The 13,884-nt window shown below is 56.2% G+C and overlaps 1 long non-coding RNA gene across 1 annotated transcript in view; it reads right to left on the bottom strand.

The window, feature by feature from the left end:
• LOC133050129 (uncharacterized) overlaps positions 1-3,187 on the bottom strand; it is a 121,380-nt gene extending 118,193 nt beyond the window's left edge. The window contains exon 1 of the long non-coding RNA XR_009691538.1: positions 3,125-3,187. This is a non-coding gene — a long non-coding RNA (uncharacterized LOC133050129). The remainder of the gene's footprint in view (positions 1-3,124) is intronic.
• Positions 3,188-13,884: the final 10,697 nt, after the last annotated feature.

Here is a 13,884-nt window from a genome sequence, read left to right as displayed (position 1 = left end):
CTCCCTGAAACCAGCCTGCTGGGCCTGGGTCCAGACTCCGCCTGCCTGAAACTTGGCCTGGTCAGCACAGCTGGGCCTGAGGATGTGTCCTTCCACACACACACACACACACACACACACGTTGGTGCAAGGCTTGCTTTCGGAGTGTGCCTGGCCTTAGCTTCCAGGATCCACTTCTCCCTATCAACTAAATCTGCCACCACACAGCTCACTGTCACCCCTTACCTAGCCCACAGCAGACATCATCAGTCAATCAGCAAATCCCAGTCAGGGCTTTGGAATCTTTTATAACACAGTGCTTTAGGCAGGTCTAGCTGAAATGACACATATTCACTTATCTTGCCTGAGGCTGCTGTTTGCTTTCAAAGGCACACTTCATACACTATTTTGAACAAAGTTCCCCAGGGTCCCCTGGAAATCCCTTTTGCACTTTCAGAAGTGGAAATTCCTCTCCATGTCCAAGTGCTGAGGGAAGCCAGCAGAGTCCCATGGTTAATGGTGAAAGCTGGCTGGGCTGTTAACTTAGCAAATCTGGCGGAGATGGCCAGGGTTCCTGAGCCTTCCGCGTTTATTTGTCACAACACAGAGAACAGAGCAAAACATGAGGTCTCCATGAAAAAACATGAAGCAGTGCCCTAGATGAAGCTGGAGGCTCCTCCTAAGTCTCTGGACACCTTCAGGGGCTCCGGTGGGAAAGGCCAGGGGTCTCACCTGGAGACACAGGCTGCCACATGGATGTGCCTTGAGGATATGATGCTGAAGGAGGTGGAGAGACACAAAAGCCAAATACTGTCTGATTCTGTTTAGGGGGAAGGTCCAGACTGGTAAATCCATAGAGACATTGAGAGGGTTAGGGGCTCCAGCCACTGGGGAGACAGGGTGACTGCTGATGGGTTGATGAACATGTTCTGAAATTGTTAGCGGTGAGGCTACTGCACCACTCCACAGACTGACTGGAAACCAGAGAACTGTACTCTTAAATGAGTGAACTGTATGGTACGTGAGTTACAGCTCAAGCAATCTGTTTTGTTTTTCTTTAAGACTGCATCTGGGAGGCAGATGACCCCCTCTCCAGCACAGCCAGGTTGCCAGCAGGCTCAGAGCTTCCGGCCAGGTGGCCTTGGCAAGTGTCTTAACTGCCCTGAGGTCCAGCTTCTGTGACCATAAGACGTTAAGATAACTCTCCCTGTGGGACTATGGGGCCTCTCATGAGGATGAAAAACCACAACAGCAACAGCCTGGTGCTCAGGAGCAGGCCTGATCCCAGAGTCAGAGGGAAGGCTCCTCTGACCACTCCTGAGGGATGTGCCCACCCCTTGCGCCCCATGGGGCAGGGTCCATGGCTCCCATGGTGGGAGAGCAGCTCCCTGCAGAGAAAGGGAAGCAGGCTCCTACAACCCCATCCACAAGGAGTCCACAAGGTATGTGTGGTAGGGGCTCTGGGGAGGAGGAACAGTGCCCCAAACATGGGTGGAGAACGTCCAGCAAGGAGGTTCAGGCTGGTCCCCAAGAGAGAAGTGGGGGTGGCTTTGAAACGCTCAAATGAACCCTTCATGGACCCTCCCCCGAACAGAAAGTCCCCTCCCAGAATTCCCACAAACGATCCAGGACTTCCTCTGCCTAGCTGGCGCTCAGTGGATGCAGGTCCCTGTGGATGCACACACAGTATGTGGGAGATGGACTAAGAAAGGCCTCCTAGCAGCTCACATTTCCATCTGTTTCCCCAATAGGTCACATCAGTGCAGATTTATCAACATCCTGGGCTCTTTGCATTACCTACATAGTAGATGGTAGATAAATATCTAACCCTGTTAACTGCTGGATCTTAAACACATATCAAGTTCTGACATCTTAAGAGACCTCCAGCCAGGCCTCACCTTCTATTTTCCAGGGCAGCACTCAGGTATACTGGAGAACAACAAGAAGGGGTAAATGACTTAAGCACAAAACGTGGGACTTAACGTTCAGAGCCCTGCAGTTAACAATCCTGCCATTCACTAGGTATGTGTCCTTGGTCAGGATCTTAACCTCTCTGAGCCTTAGTTTCCTCATCTGAAAATGGTAGTTGCAAAATCAAATGAGATTAGAAGAAATAAAAGCATAACACACTTAAAAAACTTCAGAAACAGTGTAACCAAGTTACTATTACTGTTACTATGTCACTAATATTGTTGCTATGCTATTATCACTGTTAGCATTCCAGCTCTGCAGGCAACAGTATTTTCAAATCTTCTCTTTTATCTCTTTACCATTTAAGAGGCAGGGTTTTGTATTTTAATTTAAAAACTAACAGAAAAACCCCCAAACTCATGGGGGGCGGGGGGCGCCATCCTTCCCTGCTATGGAAGCCTGTGAGGATGGTGGGTGCCACTGCATGTGGAGGAGCCCCTCCAGGTGGTTCACAAAGTCCGCATGGAAACCGCGACTGTCACTTTCGCTGGTGGCTGACTGTGTAATGGGAAACAGACACATCAAGAAGCATCAGGTAGTGAACGTTTTGAAACTTGCTCAAATGAAGCCATTACGAGAAGACGGGTCCCCCCATGTATCATAGCATGGTTTGTTATCCACAGTGCAGACTGGTGACAGGTTATATGCCACTGAGAGGCCCCCCATTCTCCCCCCTGTGGGTTGGGGGACCCAGCCCCATCTCCACGCTTTCTCAGAACAGCCATAATCAAATGCACACTGAGCAGAAAGTGTCGCTAACCGGGCTTGTCTGCAGCACATCCAAGCCCGGGTGCCGAGACAGAAGACAGTCACCAGGGACACGACAAAAGAAGAAAAAATCGGGCAGCAAATAGAAGGCCCTAAGGAAGGAGGGAGCCCTGACTGCGTGGTCAGAGAAGAGACCGCAGGCGAACTTCTACCCACCAAACGAATCTGCCTCTGGGCTCTGGCTTTCCGGCCAGCACTCTGAGTTGTCAACAGGAAAGCAGAATGCTTTGTTTTGCCGTAAAGATGTTTCCAGACTGCATTTGTTGCCACGACTTGGTTGCGAGTCTGAATGCATGAGTAATAAGAAGACAGGGATGGCTATCAGAGCAGCACACCCCAGCTCCTCATGAAAACGCTGAGTTTCGGACACCCCTGCCGGCCCCTGGGGCCCCCGGGCGGCACTTACCCTGGCGGCGGCCGTGGCGCGTCTGCCGCGTGTCCTGCGGGCGGCTGTCGACGTGTACTCCCGACTCCACGCGCCCAGGTGCCGGCGGAAGCCGCGGGGTGGCCGGCGCTGCCTCTCGCGGCAGCCTCGCCCTCGGCTGGGAAGTCTCCAGTTCCGGCGGTCTGGGATTCCCTCTCCGCCCCCCGCACACACTTAACCCTGCTCGTGCCTGGCGGGGCGCACGAGCCGGAAGAAGCCCCGGCTCGATGAGAGCTTGCCTGGTCCCCGCCGGGCTTCCCTCCCGCTCCTGCTTCATCAACTGATCCCTGTGCAAGCAGCCGGAAGATGCTTCTCCGCAGACCTGGCAGGTCTCTGCAGCCTCTAGACCGCACCCCCCCCCGCCCCCCCGCCGGGCGGCAAGGGCGCACCTGCAGCCCGGGGTTCCCGGCCCGCCGGTCTGGGGCGGGGGGGGGGGGGGGGGGGGGGGGGGGGCGGGGAACGCTGCCTTTGGCTGGGCTTCTGTGGGGGCTTCCCTCGGAGCGTGTGGCGGTTCAGACCCGCCCCCGGGCGTGGAAGGGTGGGAGAAGCGTCGGACCCCAGCCTCCCCTGGTTCCCCTCAGATGTTCGGCTGTCACGCTGCTTCAGGCCCGGCAACCTCGTCCTGTCAAAAGTCAACGGCACCCTGGGCCAGTAATCCCTTAGGGGGACTGTACGTGCCCATGGGGGTGGGGGGACGAGGGTCGCCCCTCCTCCGAGCTGCGCACCCCCCTGGGTTCCGAGCTGCCGGTTCTGTCCTTTCACCACAGTGTCCGCCGCTCTCGTCAGCCACCACGGAAACCGAGTCCGAGAGCTTAACACGGCCATTGCTGACCCGAGATGAGTCCTGAGACCCCACTGCCCGCCAGGCGAAGCTTCCCCAGCCGGGGCCGGAGTGGAAGCCGTCAGCTACGCCCCCTCAGGGACTGCAGCCCTGGGGTAGAACTCCCCGTCCCCAGGGAACCAGGCGCGCCCACGCACGCATGACACGCACGGGCACGCACGTCCACTTCAGACGTGCCCACGCACGCATAACACGTACGGGCACGCACGTCCGCCACAGACGTGCCCACGCACACATTGTGTTCACGCACAGGCGAGACGCATGACCCGCTCCCTCACGCATGCCCAATCACACGCGCTAAGGCACCACACAGGCACTCACGTCCTTACTCCTTTCTGACCGCGTGGACCCTGTGAGGCCGTGGTTATTATACTTCCTGGTCATACCAGGGTCACGTGATCTTTCCGAACCGTCTCAGGAATCCTCCCTTCTTGACTAAGTCTCCTTCATAAGGACCCTCGGCAGCCATTAGACTGGGAGCCTGAAAAGACGCCTTCCCAATCATGGTTCTGATTCCTGGTTCCAGAACTCACCTGAGGTCGAGAGCTCCAGTCCACGGGGGGAGATCCCTGAGGTCTCCTTCAGTGGTTTCCCCTGCTCCCAAGTGGAAGAAAGGGATGAGACCCCCCCTCAGCACCCACCCCCGGGGGCCTGAGAGGCAGCCCTGCATAGAGGTCTGTTGGACTGCCACCTGCAGGCCTGCAAGCCTTGTACTTGTTCAGTCTTGAGACCCAAGAAAGAGTCGAGAGTCAGCAACAGACATCACTGGTTTAATGAGTGGGGGGCGCTTACCTGTCTAATTAGGGTCCGGGAGACACCCCAGCATGTGGACAGAGGGCAGGCAGGACCAGGTGGCAGGCTTCACTCCCAGGGAGAAGGGAAGGTTACCAGTCATAGGGGGAACTGATGGGCTTACAAGGGAGTTGTCAGGTGGGCTTATTGGGCTTATTGGGTGGGAATTCCCAGGTGGTTACCAGGGAAACCAGCAGAGGGGGCACTCCCCTCATGGCCCCTTTGATTAGAACAATCACTGTCTGGGACCTGGGGCAAGTATGCAGGACGGTCAGTCCTGTGCATGAGGGAAGGTGAAGCTGGCATTGGTTGGGCCAGGGACGGCCACCTTGTCAGGTCAGACCCTGACTCTGATGCCAGCTTCCTGGTTCAAACCTGATTCCACCACTTGCTGGCTGTGCTGCTTAAGGCAAGTTGCTTAACCTCTCTGAGCTTCAGTGTACAAATACACAAAACTTAGTTGATAATGGTACCTTTTTCGTGGGGATTATGTTCAGGGTTAAATGACTTTTAGCACATGGAGCAGTCTTGGAAGTGCTATTAATATCACTGGCACTCAAAGGAGAGATTCCCTCATCTCCTGGTACTGATGCTCCCTATAGAAGCCCTTATAGTTTGAGCACATAAGAGCTGGCCCCGGGCACTCACACATATGATGACAGTCAACCTGCTGACGTGTGTCTGCAGCCCTGAAAATATTTCAAACATTTGCTTCAGTCACTCTATGGGCACTCCTCTAGGGGAGAAATCCCAGATCCAGGAAACATGTTATAAGGATGGTAAATAACTGGAAATGAAGAGTCCCCAAATCGGGGGGTTAGTAAATTAGGAAACATCATGACACATGTTAGTGTGGGGCTCATGGGGTGATGCTTGAGTGGCTGTTGTTACCTTGCGGGGTTTGTATCTGAATATATGTTTTAGATATAAATTTAATAGATACAATATACATTAATATATATATTCAGAATTCTACCTAGAATAGACAAAATAATTGTCTATTTAGTCTATTGTCCAGAATAGAGGGACAATGCATTAAAATGAGTAGAATTTTTAAATCCTCTTAACTGATGTCTAAGACATTCAATCCTGAACTGGTGGTGGGGGAGAAGACTGAATAAAGTACCCCCAAAACTTTACTCTTGGTGTCTGGGCGGCAGAATGACAGGTGGTCTTTACCTGCCTTGTTCTTTCTGCTGTTCTGTATTGCTGAAGTTCTGTACAATGAGCAGGACTGAATCCCAAGGCAGCAGCTATTTTGGGTGGAGTGTCCAGGGAAGGCTCCTCCGAGGTGTGGCCAGGAGGGAGCCCGGACATAGCAGGCAAAGTGTGGCACCTGGTCAGGTTGGCGAGACACCTGGCCAGGCTGCTGTCGTGATTCAATCAAGCGTTCACCTGGGGGCTGGGTGGAGGCCCCTGGGGGACATGGGTGGCCCTGCCATCAGCCGACTTGAGGTGGAGATCCCCGCTCCAGGATGGGGTGAGGCTCAGCCACATGGCTAAATGGCTTTTGGAGAAAACGGGGGGGGGGGGGGTTCCTCGAGGGAGGAGAAATCCCACCTTTGGGCTAGGATTGTTAGGAGCAGCTAGAACACCTGGCTGTTCCCAGGTACCAGCCTCACAGCCGTGTGCACCAAGCCCTGTAGTCAATCTCTTTCTGTATAAAAATGTCCCACAGCTTCCATCCCTGGTAGAGCCCTGCCCAGTGCCAGAACAGACCAGTCTCTGAGTAGCTACTGTGTGAAGGGACCTCATGAGTTAATAAAGCGCAGTGGTCCCCGTGGGGCCTCCTTCCTCATGACTTCCGTCCAGCTGGGCAGCTGGGCTCTGGGCAGGTAGAGCCTCTGCGGTCGTTTACAGAATCAGTGAACTGCCCTGTTTGTGGCGGCTTCTATTTTAAGAGCCCAGCCGGGCATCCTGCCCTCCTCACAGTGTTTCCTGGGGCACTTTTTCCTGTGGCAAAATGCGATTAAACATAAACCATTTCAGGTTAGACCGCCGTGTCCAGGAAAACCATTTCCTAAGATGTGGACTGCCTGATGTGTGGGAATCTCCTTTTTAACCAAGTGCTCTCTGTTGTAAACAAGGCCTGAAAACACTTTACAAGCATCAGACTGGCCAATGTGAGCCAGCGGTTTCAGCCGCGGCCGCACTCTGAACATCCGAGTAGGTCTGAGCCTCCGCACGGGATGTGCCCCAGAAGCTGAGCGGGTATCCGGCTGGGGCGGGCACCAGGGGCTTCCAGCTCCCTGCTCCACTTCCAGCGTGCGGCAGAGGCTCAGAGCCTCTGGTCTACCCACAAGAACTCTGATTTAGGCGTTCCCAATGAAGGCTTTTCCTTCATGGGGCAGACACAGGCAGGCCCCCTGCTAACAGCTTGCCCTGCCTCAGGGAGCAGCTGAGACCCAAACATGGGCTCCCAAGCCATGAAGCTGCTAGTTTTGTTATCAGGTGAGCGTGTGCCTGGCTCAAGGCCCTGTGGGCGGGAATGGACCCCCCAAGCAGGTCAACGTTACCCCAGGGTGAGTAAGAGGGGTCCTAGGCAGGGAACTGAGACGGTTTTGTCTGTCCTGGGTGCATCCCCATGTCTGTGGTCTGTGCAGGTCTGCGTGCTCGCTCCAGTCACTTGTGCTGTGTCTCTAGTCACCCCCACACTCGGTGGCTTCTCTCACACTGCCAGCTGGCCAGGCCTTTGGGGAGGGCTCGGCTGGGCAGTTTTCATTTGGGCTGGGACATGAAGTCGTGGTCCTGTGTCAGCTGGGGCCGCAGCTGGACTGGGCTGGGAGGGTCACTTTCCAGGTGGCTCCAGCACGTGCTGGCACACGGGGTGTCTGCAAGTGGCTCTCTCCCTGGGGCTGCCGCCATTCAAGAGGCCAAGGTGGAGGCTGCTGAGCCTTTTACAGCCTCAATCAAGCCGTCAGCCCCACCGTGTGCACTTGGTCACACGGACCGGCCCTGATTCTGCATGGGATGGGGATGCTGACCAACAGGTGGGGTCGGTGGGACCACCATGGAGGCTGACCACCACAGCGCCATTGTGGAGGGCGGGTTCCGAGAAAGCAATGGCAGGGTCCAGGGAATCACACTGACCAACCTGAAAGTGCCCAAATTAGACACGAGGGTGATTGGTGTTGAATCATGAAAGGTCGGCTAACAGTGAGCTTGCAAAGAGCCAAACTCAGACTCCATGGGCCAGAGTCTTAGCCCTCCTGCTTCCTGTCTGGGGTTGGTTGTGAGTGTCACAGAACTCCCTTGGCAGCAAAATGGGGACCACATGGTGCCTGACCCCCTTCTACTCCCATGTGTTGGAGATGGAAGGGATGACAGAAAGAACAGCAGAGTGCCAAAGGGTGATGGTGTTGTCATTTACTTACTGTAGTGAGTGAAGGCCCTTTACAAATGTGCAGCTTTGCTGTGATCAATTCACACACTGTACATGTGGTTCAGTGGTCTGGGTCTGCCATCACCATGACAGACTCAAGCGGGCTTTCGATACCTGAGGGGGTATTTTCAGGCCTGAAGAGAAATGCCAGCTAAAGTGGCTCAGCAGGGAACTTCTTGCCCCCGGAGGTACACGGAACCATGAAGTTCGGGCTGAAGTTTGCTCTACTGCCCCCTACACTTTTCCTGGCTGAGGAAAGGAAGGGATGCCCATGGTGGGAAGCCAGCTGTGCCCAGGGTTGCAGGAGGCTCCCGGCCTTGAGGGAAACAGGACAGGGCCTCTGGTGCTTTCTGCTCTCCCACCCGCTCCCTGGTCCACATTCCTGGTCCCCCAGATGGCCCTGTGTCCTCCACCCACTAGATACCAGTAGCATCCCCACCCGCCCCCCCCCCCCCAGCTTCCACCTCCCCAGTGTCTTCAGACATTGACCAGCGTCCCCTGGGGGGGTTGCAGAACCATCGGGTTGAGAACCATGGGGTCCTCCTATGATCCACCCTTGTCCCCTCTATTCGCCAGTAAGGCTCTGGCACCCGTGGCTTGTGGGTGAGAGGACTCCAGCAGCCCCGCTGTGAGCCAGGGAGGAGGCAGGGGCTGGGCAGGCACTCAGGCGATCCTGGGCCTCGGGGCCTGGTCCCGGCTGTAGAGAAGCTTGGGAACAGAGCAAACTGCACTGAGTGCACAGGGATCCGCCTGCAGAGCTCGTGATAAACCCAACAAAGACCAGACCCCGGCCTACAGTCAGCTACGCTGAGATCATCCTCCAAAACTCGAGGGCGGGAAGCACTGCGGCGATAAGCTGGCTCTGGGCTCGGGGATCCTGGAGCTGCCCCAGGCTTCCCGGCCTGGCCGGCGTGAGTCCTCACTAGGCAGGCCGCCTGCGGGTGGGCGGAGAGAGCCTGGGACTCCACCGAGAGGCCTCGCCCCACGCCCACTCGCCTGGCCGGGACCCAGGGCCCCTGTGTGGTCACACCCGGAGGTCCTCGCAGGGAGCAGGGCCAGCGCCGGGGCGGCGAGGGGGCCGGGCCCCGAGGCTCACCTCGTCCGGGGGACAACGCACAGGGAACGTGCTGAAGACCAGCCCCACTGCCCACATCCCAGGCCAGAGCCCCTCATCCCTCCCTCCTGGCCCTTCAGCCATCAGCACCCACGAATCAGGGAGTTGATGACTAGATGGAGGACAAACTCTGGTTTTGTAAGGCAACAGCTTATATAACTCTGGGGTCCTTTTCAGGAAAAGCAGTACAAGTCCCAGAGCCCAGACTGGCACAGCAGTGTGCACCCTGGACCCCAGACTGGCACGACAGTGCACACCTGATGCTGGAGATGTCCCAGATCACCACTCGTGCGTCAGGCCTGGGTGTTCAGACTCTCCCTGGATGCTACCCCTACACCCAGCACAGCCAGCAGTGCTCAGTTCTACCAGAAGAGACAGCAAACCCCCATCAACACGTCCCACCAAACCCAAATGCTCCATCTCCCCGGCCTGCTGCCCTGGGACAGGCCCCAGACGAGCCAGAGCCGCTGCTCCGTCGGTGCCAGGAAGGGAGGTGATGTCGGGGGTGGAACGGTGGTTGTAACCAAATGTAGCTAAGACATCACCAAGCACACGTTGCAGACAGTCACGGCCAGGGGAGCGCAGCCTCAGAGGCCGGGGCGGGGGCCCCTGCGGGTGCCTCCCAGGGTCAGACAGGGGCTCAGGTCCAGCCAGGCAGTGGGGCCGCCTGCAGCCAGTCCTACCAGCTCTGCCCACCTGGGTTTGCAGCCTGGTTCCAGGGTGACAGCCGAGTCCTCCTGGAACCCCAGGCTGCCATCCAGCTGTGCAGGTGAGCCAGGCTTGCCTAGTTCTCTCCACCCTCCCCTACCCCACCCCTGGCTTCCGCTGGGCATCACAGACCGCCCCCCACCCCCCCACCCCCCGCCAGCCGTTGGCCCTCTGCCCCTCCATCCAATGAGAGGGCAGCTGACCTAGAGACCTGGCCTGGGCACCCAGCAGCCATGCTCACATCAGTGACCCTCCCTCCTCCCACCTGCTGGTGCAGCGCCCAGGACCCTCTGCCTCATCTTCTCCTCCTGCAGCCGTGAGGAAGAGGAGGAGCCAGGCCTGAGCTGGAAACGCTCCAGGCGAACCTCACTCCTTGTAGAGCCCAGCAGCTCACTGCCCCAGGGCTCCGGGTGTGGATTTGCCGGAAAGCATAAGCAAGGGCAGGCAGAGTACGGGTTGTGTCATCTGGTGCCGTCTTAGAACAGGGCAGTGGGGTAAGGGGTCTTTGATGCCACTGGAGTGGGAGCCAGAGCCTGACCCACTTCCCAGTTTTCTGGCAGAGGAAATGGGCAGAGAGGAGGAAACGGGCAGAGAGAAGGCTCCGCTTAGGGATGCTTTGGCCTGAGCAAAGGACACTGGCCGCTGACTCCTTCCTCTAAACCATTGGCTCCACTGTCCCCAGCTCTCTCAGGAGGGTCACCAAGCTTCTCAAAGCCCCTGGGCCCACTGGGGCGTCACTGAGAAACCTCAAGGCTAACAGGCCAGCTGGGTCCAAGCGAGAGCATTGGGGGCTCTGCTCCACCCTGCCTGGCGTGGGGGCCGCGCCCCGCCTCCCGGTGCCCACGGTCAAGGACAAAACAGGGTTCCTGCATTAGCTGCCTCTGGACACAGAGGGAGGGGCTCCCTCCAGCCCCCGTGTGGATCCGGGCCCTTTATCACCCACTGCCTGGCACAGTTCAGAAAGCGGAACCCTGGCCAGGATTACTGCCCAGTGACTTCAAACGCTGGGCCCCGTGGGACGGCAAGGGAAAGGCCCTTCTGAAATGAGACTCGCTGGGGCCCAAGGAAGGCCTACCCAGGTGAGGGGGGGTCTGAGTTTTGAGCCCACCCAGGCGGGTCTGAGCAGAGGCCTCAGAATTTCCTGGCCTGTTCATTTGTGCTGCAACCAGAGGGTGTGTGGGGGCGAGAGAAAGCATGGCTGGGGGGGACCTTTCAGGGAAGATTGTGTAACCAGCGTTTCCCCGGCCACGTTTCCTGGATATAAAATAAAATCTCAAGCCGAGGTGTCTCTTGGTCCCAGCGAGTCAGGGAGCAAATGATCTCCTGCCCGTGGGTTGCTGGGTTTGACTTGCTAGTATTTTGCATACATTTTTTTTCTCTGAGTAAGATTGTTCTGTAATTTTCTGTCTCTACTTTATCTTCTGAGGTTTGATGCCAGAGATATATGAGCCTCATAAAATGAGCTGGGAAATGTCCCATCTTATTTTCTGGAAGAGTTTGAGAAAGGATTGGATAAAGCCTTCTTTGAGCGTTTGGTTAACATTCTTCATTTTGGCTGTTTTCTTCCACTTTATTTTCCAGTTCTCCAGTGATCTTCACAGCTCTGCCTGATACGTACCTAGTGAAATCTTAACTTTGATTTTTCTACTGAAGTTGTAGAATGACGGTTTTGTACTTTGAGGCAGTTTCCAGGTCAGTTTAAATTCTCTCTCTGAACAGCATAAGCAGGTAGAACGCCTGGGATGAGGGCCACACCCATCGCCTGCTGTGTTGGTTTTGTCTGTGCTTTCTCTCATCTGCCCGATTATGTCTGACAGTGCACTGGGTAGTGAGTGTGCAGAACTGCTTGTGGACAGAACTCCACATTACCTTCCTTTCACTAGGATCGTGTTTGCTTCGGCAGGCAGCGGGGACCCAACAACACAAGACCTGGGCAACCCCGCTCTCCAAGAGGAGGCCCCACCCTGTGTCCCCTTCCTTCCCTGCCTTCTTTTGGATCCATGGGGTAGTTTTCCTCACGGCAACTCCCTCCCTATTAGTCTGGAAGCTGTAGCTACTGCCCCTGGTCTTTTAATGGATGGGGAATTACAACTTAATGGACTGAGTTTATTAACTTCCTACCATCTTTCTGAAAACTCCCTCCAGCACATTCTTGTTACGGTTCAGTCACCCAGTCATGTCCAACTCTGCGACCCCATGGACTGCAGCATGCCAGGCTTTCCTGTCCCTCACTATCTCCCAGTTTGCCCAAGTTCTTGTCCACTGAATCGGCGATGCCATCTGACCATCTCATCCTCTGATGACCACTTCTTCCTCTGCACACACTACTTCTTTCTTTTCAAGCCCCACAAACATTACTTTCTCCTGTGCAGTCCATTTTCTAGATGACTCAACACATTTTACCACTTTCTTCCCCACATCTCAGGTCCTCCATCCGGCCCCACTTTCCTTCTGCCAGAAGTGCAGTGTTTTAAAATGTTTTAGTGCAGGCCTACTGGCAGCACATTTTGGCTCTTTATGTACTTTATTATTTAAAAAAAAAAACACCACCACCACTTTAAACACTTAACGCTGGTTAAGAATCCACCTGCCAGTGTAGGGGACATGGGTTCCATTTCTGGTCCACGAAGATCCCACATGCCGCAGAGCAACTAAACCGGTGCTCCACAACTACCGAGCCAGCGCTCTAAGCGCTCAGGAGCCGAAACAAGGGAAGCCACCGGGATGAGGAGCCCGAGCACCGCAACTAGTGAGCAGCCCCTGCTCACTACAACTAGAGAAAGCAAAGAAGACCCGGTGCAGCCAAAACAACAGAGTATACAAAACAAGTTCCTACCGTTAGAAAAATAATAATAAAGAGAACCACACCACGTGCAGTGCCGGGCCCGGCTGCCCTCTCTCAGCGTGACTTCATGGCTCCTCCACCTTGCAGCCCACCTTGCAGCACTCCACCTTGCAGTGCTGGTGCTTCCTTCCTTCCCTTCATGGCCGAGTGACAGTGCTGCCGTGCGGGTGGACCTCGGCTGAGGGATGCTTGGCGGCTCCCAGCCTCTGGCCACTGTGACTGGCGCTGCAGCACACAGGTACCCGTGTACAACACACGGTGTCTGTTCTCCTGGGTGCGCCCCTCGGGGTGGAACACTGGCCAGATGGGCACTGTCACCTGCGTTGCTCAACAGTTGTCCTATTGTCCTACTAAAGGCCCGACTCTGCGTGGGGCATCTCTCTCTATGCCTCTGCTTCTGATGTTCCCTCCCCCGTCCTTCCTCTCTGGCTGCCTCTGCGTTGTCTCTGTCTTTGAGGTTCTGCACGTCCAGGTGTGGCTTTGTCTGTGTTTCTGCTCAGGACCTGCTCTGCTTCCCGAATCCCCTCACCTGTTACCACCTTCTGTTCTTTCCTCTGGGATCAGACACATGTTACCTGCCATCAGCTCCTTCCTCCCACTTCCCCCCTCAGGGCTGGCTTCTGAGTGCCCGTCCCTGAAGGGCAGATGGGGACAGAGAACAGAGGGATGCTGGCATCCGCCCCGGACTGCCCGCAGCCCATGGCGAGCCTCGTCATCACCCAGCCCAGGACCCCGCGGGGTCGGGCAGAGAAGGCAGGTCTCAGGGGACACCCGGGAAGGCTCGCTGGCAGCAGTGCTGTGGCCACGTTCTGAGTCAGTGAGCACAGCTGCTGTGGGGACTTCGCTAGCTAACAGACGGCAGGGGCAGAGCAGGCCAGACCCGTGGGCCATGGTCAACGTGAACCCCCTCAGGGGCGTCTGTGTGGAATTCCTTTCCTTTCCCGCCCTTCTCTTTCCTATTTATACACAACACGGCTCCTTTGGACATGACTTCCTCCAAGGACCTCCCGGAGCTGGAACGTTCTGGGGCTGGAGGAAGCCATGTCAGGCCTGGGGTGAT

Source organism: Dama dama, chromosome 4 (genome assembly GCF_033118175.1).
Source record: "Dama dama isolate Ldn47 chromosome 4, ASM3311817v1, whole genome shotgun sequence".
In the NCBI taxonomy this organism is placed as follows: domain Eukaryota; kingdom Metazoa; phylum Chordata; class Mammalia; order Artiodactyla; family Cervidae; genus Dama; species Dama dama.
Note: the sequence above shows the minus strand (reverse complement) of the source record. Positions and strands in the feature narration are given on the sequence as shown.